General features: G+C 39.7%; 1 long non-coding RNA gene across 2 annotated transcripts; it reads left to right on the forward strand.

Moving 5' to 3' along the window:
- Positions 1-994: 994 nt before the first annotated feature.
- Positions 995-9,124, forward strand: LOC109289454. 2 transcript variants are annotated; one of them, XR_002095373.1, is made up of 3 exons: positions 995-1,063; positions 2,457-2,555; positions 9,090-9,124. It is a non-coding gene; the product is annotated as an uncharacterized LOC109289454 (long non-coding RNA). The 2 variants fall into 2 exon arrangements; XR_002095372.1 differs by having other exon boundaries at positions 9,087-9,122.
- Positions 9,125-9,426: the final 302 nt, after the last annotated feature.

The raw sequence follows: 9,426 nt of genomic DNA on the forward strand, positions 1-9,426 counted from the left end.
TTTTTGTGGGTGCTCTGCTGCCCCTTCAATTACTGTTAGCTCCCCTCTAGCTTTCCTGATATGGCAGCCAGCAGGTGTTATGCTTGCTCTCAGCATGTCGGTGGGATGGGTGTTGCCCCACTTAGACTGAGAATTTTGCTGTGGGACCTTCCATGCTTTAGCTCCAGCCAGAATTTCAAACAGTTTATCAGTTGTAGGGTGACATCCCATGGGCTTACAGGATTGCTGGTTTTGAAATTGTTGGTGGTGCCTCATGGTGGACACATGCCATGAGGAGGCAGATAGGTACCTAATTTCATTTGAGGGTTTTGGCCACAATACACAAAGTATGACTTAAAGCACTTCTGAATACTTTATGCTGCGGTCATATCATCCTTTTTATAGCTCCAGGGACCCACTATTGTGACTAGTTAAGAATCTTCCTTTACTGAAGGAAGGCAAAGATAAGATGAAAATATTACAAAGCAATACATATTTGCACTATACATTTGTCACTGCAGTTCCATTACTGGGTCCTGACTTTAATGAAACACTGGGGATTGCCAAAACCCCCTGATGGAATGACAAAATTCTGTGTATTGTTATTGGGCAAAATCAATAAAAACATGAAAAAGAAAGTAAGTCATTCCATAACACTGTGGGAGTCCCTGTTGCTATAGATGTGTGTAGGCACCCATTAGCAATGATGGAAGTTACAAGTGTGAATCCACAGGAAAAATAAATCCCCTCTACATTTATAGATTTGTAAACTCTATGGAAATGTGAGAATGATTTTTGTTTCCATTGAAAACTCAGGTTTTATCACATTTGATTGCTCTCAAATGAATTTGCTACCCAGTTAAATATTGGTCATGGTACTACTGAGAAAATATTTATAATGCTGAGCTGAGGAATGCTTTCCTGTTTTGAAAAAACATGTTAAAATGAGCACTGCAGTGAACTAGTCAGAGAAGAGACTGCTGGTTCTATTTAGCTACTGCAGCTGTTGCTGCACCAAAGCAGTCACTGAAAGCAGCACCAAGTGTCAGATACAGAGAGCAGCTTGGAAGAAGTGCCTGGCAAGGTTGGCTTTTTATCTGTACTATTTCTGTAAATCATGTCACAAATAGAGCTCAAGCTAGGAAAGAGGGTTCAGAAGGGAGAGTGTTATCATCATAGTATTATTTTAAGAAAATCCTTTTTTTTTCTTCTGGTGGATCACAGTCTGTTAAGAAGTCAGGGGAAAGACATCTCTTTTTTTACAAAATAGTACATAAATATACTTGTGAACTAAATGTAAGATAATAATAAAGGTGGGCATTGGAGATGGTATTTACAGGGATGGAATACAGCTACAAAAGACTATAATTTCAGTTGTCAACTTAAAATACATACTGTGAGCATGTTTTAAACTGACAGTACATCAAACTTACTTGCTTTGGGATTTTATTTTCTTTTAAGGCAAAAGAAAGCTGACTTACTGGATACGTTCTTCCAATCCTACACAGCTCTTGTTAAAATATTGATGTAAATGTTTTGCTGCCCACTCTCCCTCCTTGCATACGTGTGGTACAGAGGTCAACATGCAGAAGACGCACAGAGTTATTTCAGCTGCTCTCACTACCTTACATGCTCTGCTAAGCATATCAACAATTTGGCCAGTACCGTCACATATTCAAGAATAGGGTGGAAACCCCCTCCAGGATTTCTAAAGTTATTTTCTCTTAAGGCTGTAAAACTCAAATGCCCAAGATAAATAAACTTCTTTTGAGTTTGTTATCCTGGTACTTAGAAGTGTTTAAAACTGTTCCAAGATGCAGATGCATTTCATTCTTGATTCTAGAGTCCACCTTACATAATGCACATAGTAAAATAATGGAGCGTTTAATTAAAAAACAGAGCAACATTCTATGTACATGTGTTTATACTGGGATTTTTGAGGGGTGGGGTGTGATAACATATTACCATTCACCAGCTAGTTTCTGAAGCCTTTTTTTGGACTTGGATTGGATGGATTCATTTGGAGTTGAATAAAGTTGCCAAGAAGACCTTTAGCTGGTCTGTATATGATTCCCTGCTATTTTTAATATAAATGTAATATTTTAAATCTATCTCTTGTGTCCTAAACCAGATTGTGTCCTAAGCAGCTGTGTTTAAATTGTAAAAATGCACCCTTGTGTCTGGTTTCACATCTGGTAACACCCAACTAAAGTAATTAAATGAGGTTTCAAAAAAGCCACAATATTATATATAAAAATTATTACAGCAGTATTTGACTTCCAACTATATTCAGTAAAGATTTTATAAGTAGCTGGGCACTTGGTTATTTCTAGAGGTGTTGATCAAAATACATAATATTGAAAGTAAAGGCAGGCTTGTAAATGGATAGAGATTGGATAACATTAAGTTACCATAATTACTAGTCATCAGTATGTCTCCACTTTGATGTCAACTATGTGCTTTCTTTTTTGTTTCAGAGAGGAAGAAACTTCAAAAGCTTTAATTTCAAGACAATAAAGGTCTCATGTTATTATGTGTACAAGCTTTGACTGCAACTGGGAAAAAGTTATAGCATGGTAAGATATAAAGGAAGGTAAAATGGTGCTAAATATTCTTGTGAGTGACATATACATTGTACACATGCATGTTATATTACTACATGTATTGCTATGTTTGATAAGTAAGTACCTAAAGTGTATGTATATTGTGAAAAGATTAAATCTGTCATGTTTCCACATTTCTACTAAATATATATATATATTACACACACATTTGTGTTTGATATAAAATAATTTAAATCTATTGCAATATATTACAATTTTAATATATATTAACACACAACATATATCATTACAAATGTATATCAACACAGTGAGGACTAAGTCATAAAATAATGTCATTTGTAGTCATATACCCTTCAAGTCAGTAGACTTGAATAGTTTCCACAGGTGCAGGTAAAGGAAGAAGTAGTGAAATGTATGTACCTATTTCCAATTTGAATTTACTTTGCCATAAAAATTGCTACTAGAATGAAAACCTTCTGGCTGAATGTGAATATCACTGCTCAGTTTCAAGGCCCCAGTCATTTGACATTAATGAGAGTCTTTATAATGATTTCAACAAGCTTTAGCTCTAGCTTCAAAAGATGATAAAAATTCAACTTAATTTCAAAGATTAAATAGCATATTATTGTTAGGAGTTGGGGGGCCATGAGGACCTTTAGAAATAATACATTGAGGAAAGAATGGAGAAAGATACAGAAAAGAATAATTTGTATAGAGCTCTAAAAATAATGTTTGGTGCTTTAGTTTGTCAAATTGAAAATTAGAAAAAAAAATCAGTTTACATTGACTGAAATTATTATTTTGTTGTTGTTTTTCCTTGCCACCCCACAGAAACAAAAATGAAATGTTGAAATATCAAGTGTTCCAACTCCACTGAACATCACATACAATATAATTTTTAAAAAATCTAGATATTATCATGATTAGTACCCTCTGGATAAGATAGTTATCAACTAATAAAAGTCAATCAACTTTTCAGGGCTGATCTTATAAAATGCTGGGTACTGACCAGTGCCCTGCTCAAGACAAGATCATTCCTGACTAAAAATCATCCCAGCACAGTTTCTGTCTAACCTGCTCTTGAAAACTTCCAAGGATGCAGATTCCACAATTTCTCAAGGTGGCCTGTTCCAATCCTTGACCACCCTCATAATCGTCCTAATCTTTAACCTAAATTTCCCATGCTGAAGTTTAAGGCCATTTCTCCTAGTTCTATCCCCTAAAGCCACAGAGAAAAGCCCAACTCCATTCTCTCTATAATCACCCTTCACGCGTTGGAAGATTGTTATCAAATCCCTCTTCAGTCTTCTCTTCTCAAGACTAAATAACCCCACTTCTTTCAGCCTTTCCTCCTATGTCTTGCTTCTAAGTCCCCTAATCATTTTTGTTGCTTTGTGCTGGACTTTTTCTCAACAGTCCATGTCCTTCTTGAAATGTGGGACCCAGAACTGGACACAGCATTCCAGGTAAGGCTTCACCGGTGCTGAAGAGTGGAAGAATCACTTCTCTTGATTTGCAAGTGACATTCCTTTTAATACAACCAAATATGCTGTTGGCCTTTTTTTTTTTTGGCAACAAGAGCACATTGTTGGTGCATATTTATATTATAGTTTACTGTATTCCCAGATCCTTCCCTGCAGTACTGCAGCCTAACAAGTCATTCCCCAATCTGTATTTGTGCATGCAGTTATTCCATCCCACGTGCAGGACTTTTTACTTTTCCTTGTTGAATCTCTTTTGATTGATTGCGGACCATTTCTCTAGTCTATGCATGTAATTTTGGATCCCAGCCTATCCTCCAGTGTATCTGCAGCTCCACCCAACATGGTTGTTTCATGTTATTTGCTTTATGTCAGAGGGACCATGAACTACTTAATTTGGGCAATACTGTAAATGTTACAAGAAAAAAAGCTCTGAAACTGGGAAGATTCTATTTGATTGCAGTTATGACTAGCCAGAGTACCCTTTGCATCTTTATTTCATTTGTATATGCACAGCAGAGGAAAAACAGATTATTTTGGATATAGGTAATGATAAAAAAATCCTGTTAAAATCAAGTCCAAAAATCATTTTTCCTTTAGATTCTTAAATATGGATATATGTTTATGTAGCTCTGGACTTTTTAGCTTGCATCCACAATTTTTGCCATAGCAAAAATGAGCTAAAAAATGACTCTGAAGCTTCCGGTATTATATTACATATAGGCTGCTTGCAGATATTAAAAAACCCAAAACCATGCTATACTAGAAGCAGAAGTGTGGTACTTCAACCTGGCTCTGAAGCTTCTGTATAGATTGGGCATGTCAGCAGGGCTTTTGGGTGCTCTTATCTAAAGCTGATTCAATCAGCTATCAGATAAAAGCACCAACCCCCCCTGGCCCCCACTAATGTACCTGGCCTACACAGATGTTAGGAGAGCTGGGTCAAACTAACACACTGCCTCTTTTGGTCATGTGCTGGGCTCAACCCAGGAATGTGCCAAGTTTGCCATGCCATTTTTGGATTTTTTTAACATCTGCAAGTAGCCGCAATTATGTGATTACTGAACTGAGCTTCCCTAAAGCCATTTGTGAAAAAAGACTGTATTTTAAAGTACTTTCTTAGGATTGACTCGATACTCTGATTTCTCATTTAAATAAAGCACCTGTTTAAGTTTGTTGTCTGATTAAGGAATGTGAGATCAGGCCCTGTTCATTGAAGTCAATGGGAGTTTTGCTTGCAGAAGGACTGAGTAAGGACTACATGATTTGGCCCTGAATATCTGAAGTCTATTATTTACATTTGCGTTACAGGAAATACATTTTACTATTAAAATCCCAGAGTTTCAATAAGAGTAAAAGGCAACACTATCTTATTGTGGGAACCAAATAGATCAAAACTTTTTCAGAAGCTCCTTAATTGTGGCTTAGTTTTCTGCCAGCTGTTGTTTTAATACTATAAACGGAAGAAAATAACACTTGGGTGGACATTTAATTCGGTCTCTGCAATAGCAAATGTTAACCACTGGCCTACTATTGGACCACCTGCAATGTGTTAGTCATTAGAAAGGTCGCTGTTACTGAACATTTTAAACTGTGAATAGCTTCAGATTAAATTAGGTGTAAAAAAAGTCATTTCCTCTTAGTGATAAACTAAAACACCTGCAACACAGCTCAAGTTTACCATGAGGGATATAAACTATTGCTCTGAAGATATACCATTCAAGAATGCACAAAAGCTGAGTTTTGTTGGATAAGAATTTACTGATCTTGATTATTATGGAGTTGCCAGGTACAGTGTTTATATGCACAGCTAGCTAGTTAGAATTAAGTTATATTATGCTTTAGTAAAAACAAAGTATAAATTTTAATTGTGTGAGTATTAATTATATATCCTCTCATGTTTCTCGTTAATCTTCCTATCTCTTTTAAAAAGGATGTTTGATTATTTGGCCGCATCCTCTCTTCATTATAATAAGAAATCCAGCACCTTCAATCTGAATGGAAGATGCATACATTTCAGTTGTTTCTACCACAAATATTTATTGGACCACTAGAAAAAAAAATGACTTAAGTTGTATGTTGCACTGCTTCCCTGGGTGCCAAGCTACTCTATTATGCCTCTGGTTGCAACTCTTAGGGTACATGTAGATGTTGCATTTAGATCAATCAAACTACGGTACATATATTTGGAGAGTTTAGATTGGGCAAAAGTGGCCGACCAGATGTAACTTAATTCATCTAAGGAGGTGCACTACATAGATTGGCCTAAGTCACGCCCAATCTAACCTAATATGTATATATGTTCAGAGTGCAGCTCCAGGGCTGGGAAATCCCAGCCACTTGCTACTTTTCCTATCCCCTGAGTGAGACGGACAGGAAACAAAGCTACAAGAAGAGAATCAGGGGTTTTTTTACATGTGTTTAAGACCTATAAAAATAGATACCAACCAGAAGCACTTGCAGTAGTTTTGTCTCTCTGAAAACTATTTTTACCACTTAGGTAAAAAAAAGAGTCAATTTAGTGCAACTTACAATGAAGAATTAGAAGATGGTATAGGAAAGTCTTAGTTAAAACAAGAGATGGCTTTCTTTAATATTATGTCACCGCCCTATTGGTTTCCTTATATTACATTTCCATATTGCATTTTTATGGACCTTCAGAGCAGGAGTTACACTAGAACTGGACTATTCACTTCTGGATTTGGGTTTAAATGCCCTCTGAATTGTGCCATTTTAAGATAATTTTATAATGCTGAAGTCTCTCTAATTATTGTGTTTAAAAAAAATAATCCAGAAATAGAAACCCTGTTTCTTGATTTTCAGTATCATCTCCAGCCCACAGGCCCTTAATCACTCCCCCAGGCAAAACCCCAATAGCTCTGTTTCAATTTTTCTATGACATCTCTACTTGTACAAACCTCAGTAGCCACATTGACAGACTAAATGAAACTAGGGAAGAGAAAAGACTCGCTCCTTAACCTTCATATAATTTCTTTATGACAGATTTACAGATTTGGCAATGTTAACAATCTGCATAGCATCTTCCTGTACTGAACCATTTTACATTTCTATAATTGCTCCCTGATGTCTGATGCAGGGAGTACAATAAGGGCACTGATCAGGGGGCTTAGGTGTCTCTTTAATAATGCTGGAAGTAAGGGAAACAAGCAGGAGGAACTTGCATTCCTGCTTGCAGACAAAGATCTTGACCTGGTTGGTCAAACAGAAACCTGGTGGGCAAGGTTCACTGTAAGGTGCGCATGTGCACGGCCAAGCACAACTAAACGTTTGTCCATGCACTAACTTTTCAAGGCCACACACCGGGACAGGAGCTGAAGGTAAGCTGTGAGGCGAAGTGGGTGCGGGGGCCTGGTGCAGGTTCCGCCTGCTCCAGGGAACTTCTCCACTCCCTTGAATCACCCTGGGGAGTGAGGAGGCATGTGACATCAGGGCCAGGGAGTACAGCATTTCCCCGGAGCCAGCAGAGCCTGCGGAGCAGTTCCCTGGAGTTGGCGGAGCCTCACTTGGGACAAGTAGTGGCTCCTTCCCAAGGTGAGGCAAGGGGCTGGCACAGGATCCGCCAGCTCCGGGGAACTGCTCATGGACTCCGCCAACTCTGGGGAAGTGCTCCACTCCCCGGCCCTGATGCCACATGCCTCCTCACTCACCGAGGTGATGCGGGGGAGCAGAGCAGTTCCCTGGAGCTGGCGAAGCCTGCTCCAGCCTCCAGGCCCCAGCCCCCACTGCCTGCCCTCGGTGAGGAGTGAGGAACTTACCTTCAGTAAGTGTCCCAGGCTGCACCAAAAGGGGGAGGCGGGACTAAAGTGGTGTGCACATGGACCAAAGCGGCGCGCTCACAGACCAAAGTACATAGGGAGCAGGAAGAAGGTGCAGGGTAACATAGGGTCACTACAGAATGGACTAGGGCAACTCATAAGTGATAGGATGGAAAGAGAAGAGCTCTTAAATAATTTCTTTGCTTTTGTTTTTCTGCACACAGATACAAATACACCTCCCAATGAGTCTTTAGTCTGGAGTGAGAGTAATACCAATGCACCAACGGTTAGCACTGACCTAGTGAAGGGGCACTTGGAAGGGTTGGATGTACTTAAGTCAGTAGGCCCCAATGATCTTCATCCAAGGGTACTAAAGGAATTGCTCGATTATATAGCAAAACCACTGGTGCGACTGTTTGAGCACTCGTGGCACTTGGGACAGGTCCCAGAGGATTGGAAAAGGGCCATCGTGGTCCTTATTTTCAAGAAGGGGAGAAAGGAGGACCCAGGTAATTATAGGCCAGTTAGCCTCACCTCTATTCTCAGTAAGACTTTAGAAAAAAATCATAAAGGATCGTATTTGCAGGTGGTGTGCAGGTAATACAATGTTAAGGGACAACCAACATGGGTTTATAGCAGGTAGATCCTGCCTGACTAACCTGATCCCTTTTTATGAAAAGGTCACAAAGTGCTTAGAAGCAGGAAGTAGACATTATTTACCTGGATTTTAAAAAGGCTTTTGACACAGTGTCATACCCAACTTTTATGAAGAAACTGAGTAGCTGCGATGTGGATTTTCTCATAGTAAGGTGGGTGAAAAAAACTGGCTTATGGGACACACCCAGAGAGTGATGGTGGATGGGTCAGTTTCTCCCTGGAGGGATCTGGGCAGTGGTGTACCCCAAGGCTCTGTCCTTGGACAGTACTGTTTAATATCTTCATCAGCAATTTGGAAGAAGGTGTTGAAAGCACCTTGTCCAAATTCACAGATGATATTAAACTATGGGGTATAGTAAACACACTGGAGGGCAGGGAGCAAATTCAGGTGGATTTGGATAGACTGGGGAAATGGCAGATCAGAATAGGATGCAATTTAGCAAGGATAAATGCAAGGTGTTGCACCTGGGGAGAAAGACTCTCCAACACACCTATAGACTGGGGGGTACCATTCTGAGTACCACAACAATGGAAAGAGATCTCGGAGTCCTGGTTGATGCAAAAATGAACATGAGGCGCCAGTGTGACAAGATAATAAGCAAGGCTAACTGCTCTCTTTCTTGCATCAGCAGGTGCATCACAAGCAGGTCTAGGGAAGTGATAATTCCCCTCTATGCAGCATTGGTGAGACCACAGATGGAGTACTGCATCCAGTTTTGGGTGCTGCACTTCAAGAGGGATGTGGATAATCTTGACAGGGTTCAGAGAAGGGCTACTCATATGGTTGAGGGCCTGCAGGTAATACCCTATGAAAACAGACTGAGGGACCAGAATCTCTTCCGCCCCTGCAAGAGAAGGCTGAGAGATGATCTTGTGGCTGCCTACAAATTCACAGGAGGGCGGGAGGGGGAGGGGTCAGCAGGGAATAGGGGACACTGTTTATCAGGGCACCCCTTGGGGTTACCAGAA

The sequence above is a fragment of the Gavialis gangeticus genome, unplaced genomic scaffold (genome assembly GCF_001723915.1).
Source record: "Gavialis gangeticus isolate Ggan-Ray unplaced genomic scaffold, GavGan_comp1, whole genome shotgun sequence".
Taxonomy (NCBI): Eukaryota; Metazoa; Chordata; order Crocodylia; family Gavialidae; genus Gavialis; species Gavialis gangeticus.